This window comes from Lynx rufus, unplaced genomic scaffold (assembly GCF_022079265.1).
Source record: "Lynx rufus isolate CCGP_SWC_20201006 ecotype Redwood Valley unplaced genomic scaffold, mLynRuf1.p SCAF_15, whole genome shotgun sequence".
Lineage (NCBI taxonomy): Eukaryota > Metazoa > Chordata > Mammalia > Carnivora > Felidae > Lynx > Lynx rufus.
This window is the reverse complement of record NW_025814829.1, coordinates 45,431,424-45,449,238: the sequence shown is the minus strand read 5'-3', so window position 1 is coordinate 45,449,238 and position 17,815 is coordinate 45,431,424. Positions and strand designations below refer to the sequence as shown.

Sequence of the window (17,815 nt, the reverse complement as noted above, 5' to 3'; positions counted from 1 at the left end):
TAAAGACATGCCTCGGAAAATACGGATGTAGATAATCATTGAGAATCCGCAAAACAAGCAATTTTAAAACGTGGTCCTCAAAGTTAACAGTGTCTGGGTTTTCCAGTCAAGGCCATCTTGATCAAAGTCCATTTTATAGCCATCGTCTAACATGTATCCCTTTGAAAACACGCTCCAGCTCCAGCTCCAGCAGCATTCAGAAAACCGGCAGTTTCCAAACCTCCGTATCTGCCCCCAAGGTTGCCTCATTGGCCAAGGAGTCTTCACTCTTGGAAGAGGTGATGCCCAGCTGCTGTCCTCTGCTGATCCACATGGACCTTGGCTACTATGGCCACGTAGTCAGAATCTAATTGGAGAGCAAGTTAGTGAGTTTCCAAAGCAAAAGTTTTAAACCATGACTAGCAATCCAAGTATGAGAAATCCTAGTGGAAAGCCCTGGGAGCTTTTATTCTTATTTTACATATTTATTACTTCTTCCAGTCCCTGTAACCCTGGTTTTGGACAAGGCACACTGAAACATAAAGGGGTAGGCAAGCCAAATGAGTGGCCGGGGCTGGGGTCAGTAGTCACAGCAAAAACACAGACTATTCCACACACCGCCAATCAGGCTGCTTAGGCTGGGATGGTCCCCCAGGAATTCGTTGTTTTTCCTCAAATAAACATTGATTGAGTGTGAGTATGTTCATGGTCCTTGCTCAGACCCAGTGGGGCCAAAGATCAATAGAAGATAGTTCCTTTTTGAAAGAGGCTCAGAATCAAGGAGGGGTCAGATATATGCGTAACTAACACAAAAGAGACAATAAAAGGGACAGGAGGGAGTAAAAAGAAGGGTACTCGGGTTAAGAATGATGGTATCTAGGCTCTGGGTTCCAAACTGAAACGCTAGTGTTAAGAGGCCACGTCAAAATCCAACTCAAGCAATGAGGTTGATGTGGGAATCTATCCGGGATTTTATCAGGTGAATGGGAAAAATGGAGAGGCCTGCTTTCCATCCTGTTTTGAGGATAAGCAGCGAAAGTATCTTTGAAGATATTAAACCTTCATGTTACTATTCTACTATTTCCCCTTTGTGCGATGCTGTTCTTTCTCCAGATGTCCTGTGTGGCTAGAAAATAGGCCCAGGTCTTTCTCATTCTCCAGGGTAACTAAACTTCTATAGGCATCTTTTTTTGTTTTTGAAAATAAGAATAAATGGTAGAGTTGGTTGAGTCCTAGGCTATTGCTTCTCAGGGATGCTCTAACTTTATCCTATAATATACAAATCAAAATGTGAAGTATAATGAGGGTTGGATATATGAATATATCTACATCAATATACACACAGGGATATATATTCGGTTTATATAATATATACAATTAACTTGGAAATAAATACAGAGGAAAACGTGGCTAAAATATGGGAAATAGGGTTGAAATCCATCTGGAAACAGGGCTTTGGGGTAGAGGACTTAAAGGAGTGACTTTGAAATTGGATTTGGCTCTGAGTGTTTGCCCCCAAGTAGGCGCATGGCCTGGGACCAAGACCCCGAATCTCTGATGTTGTTTCCTCACCTGAATAACTGGGATGATAAAACTATCTACTTTATATATGTATTTGATATGTAAAGTACCTAGCATGGTGCAAGACCTTTAGAAAGCACTTGGTAAATACTACCAATTATCTATATTCTTTTGTGGATGGAACATGGTCGTTCAGACATGGTATGAAGGAAGCCCAGTGCGGCTCCCGTCTACTTGATACAGGGAGACCCAAAGATTCAGCTCTTCCATCCTCATCCTTCCTTTTGTCCTTCCCTCACCTTCTCCTGCCCCTCCCCTCTCCATCAGGACCCCGTGTGCATTGTGATAGGGTGTGGGAAGCACTGAGGTGGGAGTCAGGATGCCAGGTTCTAGTTTTCATACTGCCACTGACAAATTCTCAAACTCTGGACGAGTATTTTCACTTCTCTGGATCTTGGTACCCTCATCTGTATAGTGAGGTTGGCCACATGCTGTCTAGTGCCGTGTTTCTCAAAGTATGGATCACCAGCCACATTTACATGGTGACTCAGTATGCACACACACAAACAAACCTCCACTCTCATGAATGTAACTGAAACATAAGTTTTACAAAACAATAGTTACCGTTACTGTGGGTAATATACTCTGATTTTTTTTTTATTCTGCTATGTTCTATATCATTAAACAATTGATATTGTGTCCAAGCTAATTGATCTCAAGACCAGCAGTGGTTGTGATTGGAGTGTTAGCGTGCTCTTTATATACGGGTTCTAATTAGATGCTTCCCAAGTGCTATAGTTTCCAGAGCTTTGAGTCAAATATCTTTTCTGCATTCTTCATAAAAAGTAGCCCTTATCCAGAAACAACATGCTTGGAGACATTACCATATTGGTCCTCTAGGGTCTCAGGAGAGGCTGGTGACATATCCTAGTTGGTAGGTAAATGCCTAAAACCCATGGAGGTTGTACATCATTTGGGGTCCCGTGGCATCCCCTGCAGATTTGGAGTGAGCTCTCTGATTCCGTAATCCTTTGTGTCTACTCTCCCTGCAGAAGGCCAGATCATGGTAGGCTTATTTGCTTTATAGTCTAGGTTTACTGAATCTCCTTTCAATGGATTTCTTTTTTCTTTTTGGTGCAGAGAAATGAAAGGCTTGAAAAATTGGTGAAACCTCAGGTCCAGTGGCGACCCCCTGAAATTTGAACTTTATTTTATTAATTTTTTTGAAATTTGAACTTTATATTGATCATGGCATTTATAGCGCTATACGGTACTTACTAGCTCATAGAATTGTGTCCCCACTGAACTATAAATTCCTTAACAGCCAGGATTGATTTTTATTCAGCTATATTTATCTCTAGATCATATCAAAGTGCCTAGCATATAGTATTTCTATTTATAGTCAATAAATAGTTGACAAATTGGCTTACTTGAATTTGTGAAACAATTTCAGATAGGGGTGCCTTTTTCCTGACCTCATTCTATTCTAGCTAGAGCAGACTCTAGGAAAAGAGATCTTTGTCATCAGAACATGTGCTGCTTGGGCTGTATTACTTAAGGGTAAGTTCTCTGGAAGTTCGGGGAAGAGGCGAAGTTTCTTTTAGGTGTCCTTTCTTTTTTCTTTGGTTCCTTTTTTCCACTAATGATGGGCCTCTCTTCTGTTGAGGCCCTAGGACCCGTCTGGTCCATCTTCTATATCTGAAAGGAATTGACAAACTTTGCCCTATGGTGAATGTATTATCCTTTCCAGGGGCATTTAATAAAAACAAAAAGCACCAGTTCAAAGGAATTGTACACTTTTAGTGTTGGATCTTCAGTTATCAGTTAGCCTGACAAAGAAGTGTTTTGGGATAGGAAAGTAGGCTGGGGGAAGTGGGAAGGGTCTTTGTGTTATGCCGAAACTCCATATCAAAAATGGTTGTCCTTTCTGTTAGTGTAAAACCATCCCAGATCATATTTTGCGATGCAGATGTAGAATCATAAACCAGGAAATCTGTTGTCTGTTTGGCCTACGTTGGTCCTTGGTTATACATTGCTATGCATTTTCTTCCAAATATTTCATGTGTGTTCATCTTCTGCCCCCAGGGGTGCAAAGTCCATTAGTCCATGCAGATTGCTTGGGGCTTATGTTTGTCTGAAGTGACAGAGGCTCAAAGTAGCCACTACAGGCATCAGGAATTAGCTGGCTCTGTCATGGCTCAGTATTCCTTAGGGCCCTGCATTTTGATGGAGGATAGGAAGGTTCAAAGGACTCAGACCACTTGACTGTCCCACCTTATGGTCACTCCACAGGTCCCAGGGTCTGTCTGAACTGGAAGATTCCCAACATCCCCCAAATAAGGATTGTTTTATTGTTGTTACCAGGTATCTTAGGCCAAACTAGAGACTATCCTACTTACTGCAAAATGTCTGGTGACCAGATACTAGTCTCCCCAGCCTGATCACAAGTACTGGCTCTGCCTGTGGACTCACAAGGGCTGGGCCCCTACTGGCTTTGCAGCCTGAAGGAGAAAAAATGAGAATCTCTTCCATAACCTTATCAAAGGCTGTGAATTTTGAGGAGTTAAGGTAACTTTATTCCTTGATTAGACATTTACTACATGCTAGGTGTCTCTATAGAAAGGCTAGAGACTAAAATAAAATGTGGAGGGATAGGGACATCTGGGTGGTTCAGTTGGTTAAGCATCTGACTCTTGATATTGGCTCATTCCTGATCTCATGGTCATGAGATCGAGCCCCATGTTGGGCCCTGTGCTGAGAGGGGAGCCTGCTTGGGATTTTCTTTCTCCATCTCTCTGTGCCCCTTCCCACTCATGCTCTCTCTCTCAAAATGAATAAACATTAAAAAAAAATAATGGAGGGATAGTCCCTGCCCTCAAGGTGCTGATGGTCTAAGGGGGCCAGAGGGAATAGAACTATGAGGATAACTATGCCCTACACTATCTGTGGGCATATATGGGAGTCCTGAAGTAGAAAAGGCTAGTTTTGCTTGGGGGAGGAGTGGGGAGCTACTTTCACAGAGATAAGGTGACCACTGGGCTGGGCTTGAATGCAAGGGTGGAGTTAGGGGAGGGAGGGAGGAAGACATCTGCATGAACAGAAACATGGAGTTATGATCATGTTTGGGAAATACCAAGGCTTGGTGTAGCTTTAGCATGGGATGAACAGAGTAGGGGGAATGATGGAAAATGAAGTAAAAAATGTAGGTAGAGCCAGATGTGACAGGTGATGAATGTCAAAGGAAGTTATTTGAATTGATAAAAAGTGGACTTGGGAAAAATCAAGGTTGTTGCTTTTTAAATAAATAGTAAAGATCAACATATCAGAAGATCAGTATTGTTATTATTTCTATTTACTTAAAGTCATTTCTAAAATAAAAAAAAACGTCACAGTGGTTATGTATTTTGCTTCCATTAACGTCATTCTGTTTCGGGAAATTCACATATTCCTAAACTTTTACTCACGGCACTTTGACTCTGGTTTCATCTGATCTTACTGAAGCAGGAAAGTAAGACAAGAGAGATGAAATGATTTAGCAAAGGCCACGTGAGAAAGTGGCAGAACCGGAACATGAGCTGAGGCCTTCCATCCCTATGTCTGGCACTTGTCAAATGTAGCAGACCCCAGGCTCTTCTGTTCTTGGCAGGTGTGTGGGTGGATGCCCACAGGATGCTCTTGAACATGGAGCATGGACCCTGGGTCACAATGCCAGTGGGTCAAATGCACAAGATGGGAAATAGCAGGACGTGAGACTTGAGGATGAGAGATGTCTGTAAAAGTAGTAGAGTCAGCGGTGCTTACGGGGCAGGGGCGGTCGAGTCCCGCACTGTGGGTCTCACTGGGTGCTTTGCACGGGTCATGCTTAGGTGGCCGGAGAGCTGGCTCTTTCTCCTCCTTTCCCTGCTCTCTCTCAGCTCAGACAGAGTGTATGTCTCTTCATCAGCACTGCAGTGTCTCCAGTGAGAGTCAGGAGCATCTTCTCCTTGTTTCCAGAATATAAAACAAAAGTCATCATCTTGATGACCATAATGATGTGATATCCTGAGACTCAGGGAAGTGAAATAACTTATCTCAAGTTGTATAGTTGATCAGTGGCAGAGCTAAATTTGGGTCCCAGTCTCTATGACTCCCAAAGTCTGGTTATAACCATTACCCTTCTGCGTAGCCTAAAGGTGCTACCAGATCAGTGCTACCCCTGACTGATCTGGGGCTCTAGCCCACACCCCACATGATATTGGTAGCTTCTTAGAAGAGGTAGGCTGGGGTTGGTAATATGGCTGCTTTCATGTTGAAGTGCTGTACAAAATTGAAGGTCAGCTAGCTTGGACATTTCGATGATGATGATGATGACGATGACGATGAAGTAATCAAAACAAGGTTGTAATGTGGTTTTGGTTTTATGGTTTTGAAGCATTTTCATATCCATACTCTCATTTAGAACTGCTGGGTATTAAAGTTAAGGAAACTCATTGAGGGTTAAGTAGGAAGTTGGAAAAACTGAGTAGATTTCAAACATTTTTGTTACAATCCACAATAAAAATGTGTTTTGTATTGTGATCTAGATTCTAATGGCCTCTGATCTATTCTTTTTATTTCATTTCATTGCATTGATTTCAAGATGTTGGTTACAGTCCAACAAATTGATTTCATGACATGCTAACCAGTTGTAACTCTCAATTTGGAAAACACTGGAGATGATCTGTTGAAGTCTGTCTCACTCTGATGTGTTACTGTTCTATGATATAGTAAGTGTGGAATCATGAACTGTTTACCAAATGTCAAAACAAACTTGAATGTTGAAGGAGAGTGAGGCCAGTGACCTCTTGCCCTACCCCATGTCACTCCTCTTCCCAATCTGATTTTCAAGGGAACCACTTTCAAACTCTTCTTTTTCCCTTGATATTTGCTTCCCTATTTCTTTTTTTTTTTTTTTAAATTGGTGCTTGTCCACCAATGCCCTTTCATGAAAATGTCAAGATGGCCGCTCTGTTGCTTCTGAAGGTTGGACAATGTGGTTTAGGTATGAGGGGTTTGTGAATACCGGTCTCCTGCATATAATAGACTTCATCCTCAGTCACAGTTAATGGTACACCTCCCTTCTCAAGGGCAAAATCTGTGGCCTGGGAGCAGAGCAGCATACATACTCTTTGCAGGCAGGAAGATCCTGAAGAGACAGCTTAGGGTATATTCTGTCGTTGTTTCCAGATTTCCCATTTGTATAATCTCCTTCTCCCCGAACAAGGGGAAGTGAGAAGTGATGAGTGGCCAAGAAGGCTTTTCCAGGTCACGTCATCTGCAAGGAAACTCACGGTGTGGGAGACACACTTAGGCATACATCCATCTAAATTGTAAATAACCGTCCAAGAGAAAGCCTGCTTCTCTGGACCCAAAGCAGGAAACCGTACCCTGAATAGCTGGTTAAAGGAACCAAAAACATTTCTACTCGTAGTTAAGGGATTTTTTTTTTTATGTCATTGGCCTGGCCTTATATTTCTGTTGAATTATGTTTTACCACTCTGAAACTCACTACCAGATGCTCAGGTCTGGGAGATCCAATTGTTAACATCACCACATAAAATTAAATTAAGATTTAAAAAACCACACAAATATTAAGACAAAGCTATGGATATGTCTGAACATAAATTAGACTAAAATGTAAACTGAATACTCTAAGAATGCTAAATCCCCCAATTTCATTACATAATGCTCCAGTCATCTAAGGTGGGGAGTGGAGTCTGTTCGGCACCACCGACTGATTTCAGCATTGTTAAAACCCAAGCCGGGGACGGAATCCTGCAACTGACAATGAATTTGGGCTGTGTGTTAGCCTTTTATCTGAAGCCACAGACAAACTCTTGGACTCATACTTAAAGGTCTTACTGCAGTGGGAGGCCACACACAACTCATAGGCACAATAGTATCAGGGGCTTCCAAGTTAGGCTTGAGAAATTTGGGTCTTGCTTAATTACATGGCCTGTGCAGAAGACGAGATTGCCAACAGAACAGTGTTCTGTTGCATTTTCCTGACCCTTTGGGGTTTAAATTTGCAACCTGCATCAGCAAAACTTTTGGCATTTAATTCTATTAAAATCAAAGAGCCAAATTTCTGCCTTCTGTTACATGAGCACAGTTCTTACTGACGTCAATGAACACTGTGGATGCATAACTGAGGGCAGATTTTGGCCTGGGCTATAGACATATGAGAACTGGCACACCATTCTCACATCAAAACCCCGTCCCCCTCCTCCCCCCACCCGCACCTTCTGATAACACGACCTCCTCATTCGTAGCTCTCTGTCTGCATATTGGGAGCTGGGCCTTAACCCCAAACACAAATTAGAAGCATCATCTAATACAGAAATTTAATTCAGATGCAAATTTAATGTAGATCCGGCTGAAGCCACCTGAGTGGGTAACTGTCTAACCACACATTTCGCAGGCAGATTATGGGTGACCTCCCATTGAAATATACTCAGTGCAGTTTCTGATTTATGCATTTAATTCTATAGGAGAAGGAGGCTTTCACCTCCTTCCACTTTACTGTTTAGTTTTTGTACTAGAGAATGCACTGTCTACACTAACGAAACTCCTGCTGCTGGTTTAGAAAATGCTACAAGCATCCCAGTGCCTGGTGCAGTATCTGGGACAGAGGAAGCCACCTAGTGAGTATCTAGGGGACAAATAGATTCTATAAGGCAAGAGATGATGATGATGATGATGATGATGATGATGATGATAATGATAATAATAATAATAATAATAATAGCTCACAGTTGCACAGAGCTAACTATGTGTTGGGCATTGTCTTATATATATTAGATTATTTGATTTTTACCATACCCTATTTACTGTTTTAGAAAGGAGGACACTCTCCAGAAGTTTAGAGACTTAACAGTTAGTAGGTGGTAGGGCTGGGAATTCAATCCAGGCAGTCTGGCTCCGGAGGTCAGGCTATTATCTGTTCTCCTAGACTGCCTCTCAGTTAAAATGCAGGAATTGTTTATTATTAATTAGTTATTAGTCAAATAATGTATATGATAGCTGGGCAATCCTACTGAGAAAGGCAGAAACATTTTAGTAGTAAGAGCTTGTCAACAACTGTTTGTGTGACCTTAATTGTCTGAAAAAGGTTTTGTTTTGTTTTGTTTTTGCTTCGGCTTTCCTACATACTAGTAGCAATAGTGTAACCTCTCAGACTAAGCATTTTAATCTCATGGCATCTTTGTTATTTTTCAGCAGTAAGGGAAATGAATTTTTCAGTAAATTTTGAAGACAAATTTTATGGGTGCCACATCTAAACAAATTTTAAGGTGACATTTACCATTATGCACTTCAACTAATTTTTCTGCAATCACTTTAGTTTTTAAATTTAAAATTTTTTTGCCGAAGCAGTGACTTTTTTTTTTCAACGTTTTTTATTTATTTTTGGGACAGAGAGAGACAGAGCATGAACGGGGGAGGGGCGGAGAGAGAGGGAGACACAGAATCGGAAACAGGCTCCAGGCTCTGAGCCATCAGCCCAGAGCCTGACGCGGGGCTCGAACTCACGGACCGCGAGATCGTGACCTGGCTGAAGTCGGACGCTTAACCGACTGCGCCACCCAGGTGCCCCAACAGTGACTTTTCTTTTTATTGAAGTTGTGTAGTTGTGTAGTCGACACGCAATGTTACGTTAGTTTCAGGTACAACATTGTGATTGGACAGCTCCATGGATTGTGCTGTGCTCACCATGCTGAAGCGGTGACTTTTGAAGAGGCGGTGTGCTGTGTGGTGACCCAAGATACAATCATTTTAGGCAAAGGGACAGCATGGGCTCTTTTAGAGGGAGAATGAGGGAAGAGTGAAGAGAGTTTGGAAGAAAGCCAGGTGCCAGATCACAAGTGGTCGTACACACCTCACTGAGGGCAGCCGGGTCCCTTGTCCCACTTTCCAAATGGCGGCATGTCGGCCATGCTCCTCTCTTCAGGTTCTTGATCTCCAAAAAGGGTTTATCTTAAAAAAAAAATTGAACATTTGTTCACACTTCTGCCTTCTTTCTGCTCTGAATTTCTCTCTCACTTGTTTTTCCTGAACTGTGCCTAATGTCACCTTTCCACTGCTTTTTATTTTATTTTTTATTAAAAAAATATTTTTAGTGTTTAATTTTGAGAGGGAGAGAGTGCAAGCAGGGGAGGGGCAGAGAGAGAGAGAGAGAGGGACACAACCTGAAGCAAGCTCTAGGCTCCAAGCTGTCAGCACAGAGCCTGACACGGGGCTTGAACTCATGAACAGTGAGTTTGTGACCTGAGCTGAAGTCCCAGGCTTATGCTTCACCGACCGAGCCACCCAGGCACACCTCCTTTCCACTGCTTTAAAGTCAACTGTGTTGCCAGACTCTGCCGGTCTGAACACAGCTGCCCTGCCCCACATTGCCTAGCGTCCCATCACTGCTCACCTCCACATGGTCATTGCATTGCTGTCACCTGCAATAGTCCTGCTCCTGAGAGGCTTCTGCAGTTGCTGTAAAAAAAAAAAAATTAAGTGTGGGGCACCTGGGTGGCTCAGTTGGTTAAGCGTCTGACTCTTGATTTTGGCTTAGGTCATGATCCCAGAGTTGTGGGATCGAGCCCCATATTGGGCTCTGTGCTGAGTGTGGAGCCCGCCTAAGATTCTCTCTCTCCTTCTGCCTGTCTCCCCTGCTCATGCTCGCTCTCTAAAATAAAACTTAAAAAAATGTATCCAGTCTATGCATTGGAATGTTAGAAGTCTAATAACTGCTTTTTAATAAGGATCATCTTTTCCCTCTTAAGAATATATCTAAAGTTCTAATGAAGTTTGATAGATACCTATGATTTGACATATAAATACTTTACCTTGAAGTTTGAGGGAGACAGTTGCCACCAGAAGATGAACGCTTCTCCCTGCCCAAAATCCTATAGGCAAAAAAATGAGAAGAGGTTGGTCCTGCATTAGAACTTATCTGGCCTCTGTAGAGGTAATTTCTGAGCTTTCGTTTGGTTTTTGTAATGCCCAGAATAGACCTTTACTAGTCCTGCGGCTCAATGATAGACCTGCTTTCTTATTCTGGGTACCTCATTGTTTTTGGTTTCAAGTGGAAATTCCTTACCCTGTCCACTATACCAGGAACTTGAATTTCCTTCTTAGTTTATTGTTCATGATGTCATCTTGGAGCCCTCCCTTGTTTTTGTTTTTGTTTTTTAATGTTTATTTTTGAGACAGGGAGAGGTGGGGGGAAGAGAGAGAGGGACAGAGGATCTGAAGCAGGTTCTGTGCTGACAGCGGAGAGCCTGATATGGGGCTCAAACCCACGGACCATGAGATCGTCACTTGAGCTGAAGTTGGATGCTTACCGACTGAGCCACCCAGGTGCCCCTCGGAGACCTCGCGTGTGATAGTGGGCAAATGATAGGCTGCTGGAGTCTAGGAGGAGATTAAATTTTTCTGCTTCCTTTGACATGAGGAAATTAAGAAAGGGAGCTTGAGAAAAAAAGAAAGTGGGAATACTATTTTAGCAGAATTGAATTTGAAATGATGGCAGATCATTCAAGTTGTTGGATGGTGGGGGATGTTACTTGTCCACGGTCATATGACTCATGGAGTAACAGACCAAGGACAAGAATCCAGAACACTTAACCCCCAAAACCACACTTCCCTCATTCCAAACATCCTAAAACATGTCACAGGGCCAGGAAACCTTTTTTTTTCTCTTCTTGGAGCTAGACAGAAAGAGATTTGGATTTATGTCCATTAAAATCCTAACCCATTGCCAGAACATGTATTAAATATGTGTCTTCCGTGTGGTCTTGTCTACACTTAGAAATATTGTGTTATGTTGGCTTTCTCCACTGTCTCTTTCAGCAACGTGTCTAAATCCAAAGTAGGTTCTATAGTCCTCAAATGTTGTCTTCTACTTCCTTAGAATCTCTTTCAGAGAATATTTTCTGATCTTATTTCAAAAATTTCAGAGTCAGTCTGTAGACTTCTTTATGAGCTAGTCAGACCACCTGAATGCAGGATTCATTTCTACAATATTCCTTAATAATGACCATCAGCTTCTATTTAGTGTGTGCTTACTACCTCACAAAGCATCTACTGTATCATGATTGAAGAGTTCTTGTTATTATTGTTATTATTACATATAACTTGTTATATGTAAGTTATGAAGACTAAAAACTTGGCTCTCAAGAACTTTGATCCACTGGTTATAGTTTTACCATCCAGAGCAGACATTTCAAACTGAGGCCCCATGAGGGATCCCTTTCAAAATGGTATTTTGTTTGGCCCACGTGGTATTTTTAAAAAATAACGAGCCAACATTAAAGAAACTGAGAGATTTTATATAAAGATCAGGTTTTCTGGCTCTTATTGAAAAAGAAAGATCTTGCAATATTGCATCTGTATTCCTACAGGGCAACAATGATACGGACCTGAGTGGGGGCTGCTTCCTTAAATGGGGCATAAGTTCTCCAGTCGCATGGAGCCTTCCACTCCCTGTGGGTTTCCACATCCTGTGGCTGTCACTTCCCATTAATTATCACACATGCACTGTTGTTTTTCTAACATCTGGCCAGTTTCATTCCTTTATGTTACCTTTCTGAACCCTGTAGCTTTCTTTGCAACCCCTAGAATTGGGCAGCATAGAGTAAATATGCTCGTTCCCCTGCCTGAAAGAGATGCCTTTTGCCCCCTCCATTTCTTTAGTCCTTTTTGTAAGGTAGTAAGTTTCAGTTCCTTTCACCATACCTTGTAAGGTGCTGCTTCAAATGCCATCACTCCTCTGGACACTCCTTTAATTTGTCCAGGCCTCCTTTAAAACATGGTACCCAAAACTGAACACAGTGGTGGAAAGCTGGAACCACGGACTTCAATTATCCTTTCCGATTCTCAAGTGAGAGGTGTCTCCAGAATCCGTAAATGTTATAGGTTGAATGGGAAGGGTAGACATTTTCTGTTTTGTTTGCACAATATCCTTCTTTCCTCCTCGAGACAGTATTCTCTTCTCTTGGACCTGCTCCTTACCATGCTCTCTTCTGGGAATTGCTAACTGCTTACGAGACTTTGGCCACAGAGGTTCATCTCAGGGAGAGCACCTGTTACCAGCCAGGACAATAAGATTTTTGCTGGGATTTTTCTAACTAGAGCTTGAAATTTTGGTTTCTGAGATTGTAAGGATATAAGTCTGAAGCTACAAGCGGCCCGCCTTCATGCCTATTGGAAATGTTGATCAGAAAGAAACCACCACACAGAGAGAAGCAGAGAGGAGAATCATAAGAAAAAAATACCAGGAAGCATCACTGAAGTCCCTGGTGCCAGGGTACCAGGCACCTCTAAGGCTGTCCTTTCCACATTTTGGTTTTGTAAGCTGGTGTATTCTTTTTCCTTCTCTTTCTCTCTCCATTCCTTCTTTCCTCCCTTTTCCCTCTCTTTCCATCTTTTCTTCCTTCAAATTTTATGTATGTATGTATGTATGTATGTATGTATGTATGTATGTATTTATAAAGAAAAAACACAAGACTATTATACCTGTCACTAAGGGTAGGACTCTGCAGGATGGGGAGTGACTTCTGACAGCGGGGTGGAGGCCTCTATACTTGCCATCAGTGAGTGGGTTCTGTGGGACCGTGATGACTGAGTCTCTTCCCAGGAATGTCTTGGAGATGTAGTGGTCCTTGTTGACTGCCTTGAACTTCTTACCTTTGCTGCTCTTGGGGATCCTGGTCTACATCTCCTTCACATTCCTCAACACTGTGTTGCAGTGCCTGTCAATGGCCTTCACATAGCCCAGGAGCTCCTTGTTTTTGTGACAGTTGATGAGCCCTTAGGTGTTGTTCCCGGCCCACTGCATGAGCACGGAGAGTGGACTCCTATTCAACTCCTCTTCCTTCCACTTCTGTAGCTCCTCCAGGGTCCTCTCATTCTTGGGCTTGTTGGGTAGGCTTATGGTGATGGTGGCTGTATTCTCAGGCCACTTGTGTCTCCTCCGTGTTGTTCTGCTTCTAAAGAGTCTTATGCTAATTTAAAGTACCTTTCTGTAGCTGGCAGCCAAGCTAGAAAATCTTCTTTGGCATATTGGGTGACTCACAGGTGATATGACTGCACGAATGAACAAATGACTGCTTGGCTGAAAGAGAAACTGGCTTCTTGCTAGGGTGGACCATGAAATTCCTGTGACTTCTAGTCCATGGCAATCACTTTGGGACCGCATATTTGGGGAAATAATTATGTACTAAATTGACTTCAATTTTGTCTTATTAATCCTTGTGTTTAAAGAATAGTAAGCTAATAATAAATAATGGTTCAATGTAATGGATGAGAATTTCAGAGTATATGGCGAGTTATGCCACGATCCCAGAATAGACAATAACTTAATCTTTGCATATTCAGGATTCTGCCTCATATTTATTCTGAAGACTACAAAACTCTGCAAGACACACGCATTTTAGGCTAGTGGTTTTGAGTTTTCCCTGGGACTAGGAGAGGTGCATTTAAACACATCTAGTGTAGAAAAAGGACGGGATTGCTTTGAATGTTCTGATCTCTAGTTCTGTGGAGTATTTGTGAGCCCTCAAATTTGACTTCTAGCCCAGATCTGGCTCCCAGCTCGGGAGGGGAGACCATGGTGGACAGCTGTCTCCATCAGCTCTCTTTCATACTGCGCCTCTCTCCAATTCACAAGAAGGAGTTCTGAGGCTGAAAAGACCCACTGTAAAGAGGAAAGTTGCCCAACATTAGCCTTGTCACAATCCTTCCTTTCTGGACAGTCAGCCAACCCATGCTTTAATTTATGTTGTGGATGATAACCTTTTGAGTCTGTGAGAACATTATTGTCCCTGTCCTAGCTCATGGTAACTGAATAAATGCTTGCAACCTTTCCCTTGGTCTGAGTCCGTGATGTGTCTCTCTGTGTGTATGTATGGATGTATTTGGAGAGAGCACCATGTTCTTTCCATAATAAATGAGAACACCGTGCTCTAGGTTTGAAATGTTTTCTCCTTTGCAATTTAATTAGAAAAAAGAATCCTAAGATAAATGAGTATGTGTTTAGATGCACATGGATAAATGTACTCAAGTCAAAGGAAAAGTGACACCATGGAAAAATTTCACATTTAGAAATATGTCTATGTATGCAGAAAGTTGTGAGGTTTTGTTACCTTAATAAAAATAAGATAGTTTTCCAGATTTTTCCCCCAACCCTCCCCATTAGAAAAATTCCCTATGTGTTTTTTCATTTCCAAGTATTGCTGTTTCAAAAATAAGAAAAAAAGTGGTATCAGGAAAAAACCAAATTAAACGTAGTTTAGTTTTACATTCCTAAACAAAAGAAAAAAGTGTCTTTAGATCTGAAAGGAGACAAAAAGAAAAAAATTCAATTCCCTTATATACTTTATTTCCAAAACTTTTTTCACCGTAAGTTGATTTTTAAAGAAAATTCATACCTCTAAATATGTGTTCTTATAGACATAACCAGTTGACTTCGTACCTGATTTATGAGCTTCCATTAGTACCATCTTCCATTAGTAATTGCAATTTATGTCTATTTATCTCAGATTTCTTTTGACCAGCAACGTGAATTTGGAAAATTTCTGGCTTAGATTAGAGGTACATTCTGTAGCCATGCAGTAAATCAAATATAACCAGTTCTTGCTGGGGTTAACTTTTGATAATGACTCAATACCAATTTCCCCTAACCTATGTACACAATAGCATAAATTTAAGCCATGGTTACTGTTGACATCAGCAATATTAATTGGCTAATGTCCTTGAGAAATCATCCTGAAGCAGCTCACTTAAAATATTGACGAATACGTGCTTTACTTTGCTAATAGTCTAAACAAATTGCTTTTCTTTTATAGTACCTGGAAGGCTGTTGGGTTAGCATTAACTGGCTATTGTCAGCCTTACTCATTTCCAAATGTTAGTCATAAAATGATGCCTCAGACAATGTGCATACATACGTTATAAAATATAAAGGAAATAAATACATACCCACTCATAAGACTGATTCCAAAAGCTAAAAGCACAGAAGTAGTAGCAGCAAAGCAAATCCCAGAGTTGATGGAAAAGTCTTTTCTCACAGTTTTATTATCTCTTGAAGGGTAGTTTTAATGTGGCTTCTAATAAATACCTTCCTATATTTGTAGTGATCCCCTTACCTGTTTCTATTAGTTTGAATGGCAATTGCAAACAAACAAGGAGGGACAGAGCTTTGTAAGAAAATCTATTATCGCTGCAAAATTCTTCTGTGTAAAGATGTCCCATCCCTTCCATCCCCATCTCTGTCCCTCAGGCCACTCTTCCCCCCCACCCCCACCCCAGTCATTTCCTCCTCTCTTTCCAAATGGATAAAACACAAAACTACAGGAACTTAAAATGGGAGCAAACAAACTAATAATGAACCATTGTATCCCTTGGCATTTATGAAACCTTTTCTCTCTTGCTAATGTAATTTTCTAACCAGAGATGGGGAAGCCTTTCTCAAGGTTATGTACAAATGGTTGTAAAAGAGCCTAGAGACTCCCATTTCATTCTTTGTAATACAGAAGAGTGATTGCTTCCTTGACTTTGTGGCTCTGATCATTCTTTAAGTGGTTAAGTAAAAAACAACAACATGTCTCTGAAGGAGAGCTTCCTAATGGTTTTTCTGTGGCCCATTGCCCCTGGGGAGCTCACCATCACAGCAGGTCACCATGGTAATGCCATACTCTTCAGCATCCCTCTGAACCTTTTGTGATAGTGACGCCACCATCTCATTTATAAAATTAATGCACTGCGGTTCAGCTTCACAGTTGCTAATAAAAGACCATCTTTTGTGGAATAAATGAGTGAAAAAGTGATGAACGTAGACTAGCATAACGACTAAATTCTGGCGTAAGTTCTCTTTTAAGTCTGGATGTAGCTATTTTAAAAAATAAGCAGGACTAACACTTACTGTTAAATGTAGGGATGACCTATGAAGCAACTACAAAAAAAGTGAGTTTTATTATCCACTTTCCTTCCAACATCTAATTCAAGACATGCTAGCTGTCTGCACCATTCTTTCAGACGAATGGTTTGAGAGCATTAGGACGAAGCAATGATGCCCCAGACAAGGTTCTTGTCCATATTTCTTTACATTTAAATGACATTAGTGAAAGTGGTATTTGATGTGATACAGGCAACTATCATATAGCTGTAAGGATAGAGTTGGATTTCATTGTATTATCAGCCATTCTTACGCACTTACTTGTTCCCTGAAATGGTTAATACAAATGCTGTGATCAATTATTGATCAATTTTTTTTCTTGGAAAACTGTTTTTGTTGTTGAGTGATGCTAAATAATGTGTGTATTCTTTTTTTAAAAATGCTTATTTTTTGAGAGAGAGAGCGAGAAGGCACAAGTGGGGGAGGGACAGAGAGAAAGGAACAGAGGATCTGAAGCGGACTCTCTGCTGACAGCAGAACCATGAACTCACGAACCATGAGATCATGACCTGAGCCAAAGTCGGACACTTAACCGACTGAGCCAGCTAGGCACCCCTCTATTATTCTTAATAGTCTCTACCTCTGCCCCATTCCACCTTCGATGAAATAGATACTGCATCTGGTCAACATTTCAGGTAAAAAAAAAAAATATATATATATATATACATATCTAGTTATGTTTCACGTGGAGTGGCAAAAGTGCTGGGACAGCAGTGTGGTCTCACCAGATAGAAGGTAGAGAAGTCCTGTAGAAGGCTCGTGCAACGGCAGGACTAAGTTGTTTTTCTTACACGCAACTCATTTCACGTCCAACTGAAGCATGATCCATTTTTGGATCCTCCAAAGTTACTTGTGTGGCTTGATTACCAAGCGGACTTTCAACGTTTAGTTGCTTTGAAGAAAAGTGATTCCACTCGATCATGTGTCTGTGGAGTTGGCCAGGTTTCTCTTCCAGGCTTGTCAGTGAAACTGGCTTATGTCCTGAATATGAGACCCCAGTGCTCTATATCATTAAGTGTCGAGGAATAAACATATTGTGTTCGTTTACTATTGCTGCTGTAACAAATGACTGCAAATTTAGTGGCTTCAAACAACACACATTTGTTACCTTCCAGTTCTGTTGTTCAGAAGTCTGATATAGGTCTCACAGAGCTATACTAGTCTAAAATCAAGGTGTTAGCAGGTGCGTTCCTTCTGGAAGCTCTAGGGAGAATTCATGTCCTTATCTTTTCTAGCTTCTAGAGGCTGCCCATGTTCCTTGGTTTGTAGTCCTCTTCCGTATTCAAAGCCAGAAGTGGCCAGTCACGTCTTTCTCATATCACATCACTCTGAAGCTACCTCCTCTTCCGCCTT

The 17,815-nt window shown here is 41.5% G+C and overlaps 1 pseudogene; it reads right to left on the bottom strand.

The window, feature by feature from the left end:
• Nucleotides 1–263: 263 nt before the first annotated feature.
• LOC124509864 (small nuclear ribonucleoprotein Sm D2-like) overlaps nucleotides 264–17,815 on the bottom strand; it is a 44,350-nt pseudogene continuing 26,798 nt past the window's right edge.